Below are 247 nucleotides of genomic sequence, written 5' to 3'. Positions count from 1 at the left end.
GAGATGTTTAATCTTGGGATGTTTCATCTCCATTTGCACATTTCAACCTCACTGGTCCATCAATCACACACATTCTGATGTATAAAATACCACTGGAAAAGAAAATTACTTTAAAGTGAAGACTGCCTGAATGTGTATCTACAGAAGCAGCACGATCAATTAAAGAATCACTCTTCTGTATATTAAAGAAAGTTTAAAATATTATAATTATTTAAATAAATAAATAAATAAATAAATAGGAGAGACA

This window comes from Myotis davidii, unplaced genomic scaffold, assembly GCF_000327345.1.
Source record: "Myotis davidii unplaced genomic scaffold, ASM32734v1 scaffold64, whole genome shotgun sequence".
NCBI classification, from domain to species: Eukaryota; Metazoa; Chordata; class Mammalia; order Chiroptera; family Vespertilionidae; genus Myotis; species Myotis davidii.
Note: the sequence above shows the minus strand (reverse complement) of the source record.